A 1,207-nucleotide genomic window follows, 5' to 3' on the forward strand; every position below is an offset into this window, starting at 1 on the left:
TGATATTTATAAGTTGAGGGAGTTTTGAAGTGAGTCTGATGACAGTTTGTGTTGTTAATTATTGTCTATTCTATTTTCTTTCCCTCTGACCATCATCCATTTTGATTCTTCTTTCTTTCTCATCTTGTTATTGTTAAGTCTTGCAGCTGAACAGCAGCTCTGTTTCCGTAAATGGTTCTTGAGATCCAGGCCGCATACGTAAAGATGCACTGAAACTCTTCTGTCTTTGGAGCTTTGTGTTGGCCTTTGCCTCCACTGTCATTGTTTTCCCTGACATCTGCATCTCTGGAAGTCTTACCTCATTGGTTGGAAGAACTTCCTAATTGATCTTTTACCTGTCATCCCGTTTCCTCTCAGCCCACACATTTCTCTGCTAGATTAATCATCCTAAAATTCATCCCTGACCTTATATTTCTGCAAATTCCTCATTGCTCCTCATTAGTTATGGAACAAAGCCAACAGTGTTTCCTTCTGATATATGGGACCCTTTACAATATGGTGTCTGTGACCGTTTCTCCTCCCAACTGTACCCCGCTTGCCCTGCCTGTCATCTCTTCCTCCCTGTGGACTTCAGCCTTTCATCATATGCAACCCCCTCCTCACACGGGTAAAATCTACCCATTCTATAAGGCCAGGAACAAAAATACTTGCTGAAGAGTTTTTCCTGATTTCCCAAAGCACATAAAAGCTCTCCCTCCCCTCAGTCCCCAAAGCCCATTACAATTCTCCTTCAGGTTTATAGGATTCTGCCCTATAATTCACAGCCATATCATTTCACTGATATGCAGGTAAGACAGGAAGGACTTCCTGAGAGTAAGGGAGGAGATTCTGCAATGTACTTTCAAGGAAGAGTAGGGGGAATTTAGCCATCTCTGGAAATTTTGAAGAAAGAAATACTTCTTTGGGGGAAACTTTATGTGAGGTCTTGCCTGGAGGTCAGTCAATGAACTGATGACCAGCCAAAGATCTAGGTAATTAAAATTCTAGTAAATTTCTTGAGACTGTTTTAATTCCTGAGACAGCAATTGTATGCAGGTAAGCCGGAACACTAGTATGGACTCCAATGAAGGAGATTCAGGGACAACGTGGAGCTATTTTCACTTTGCCAAAGGAAACAGTAGCCATGAAAAACAACTACAGGGTAGGTTGCTTGAGGTTCTCGAGGTTCTCAGAATTAGAGTTGATTTTCCTCCTCCCACAATGATTT

Source organism: Chinchilla lanigera, unplaced genomic scaffold, assembly GCF_000276665.1.
Source record: "Chinchilla lanigera isolate Chin_1 unplaced genomic scaffold, ChiLan1.0 scaffold00009, whole genome shotgun sequence".
Taxonomy (NCBI): Eukaryota; Metazoa; Chordata; class Mammalia; order Rodentia; family Chinchillidae; genus Chinchilla; species Chinchilla lanigera.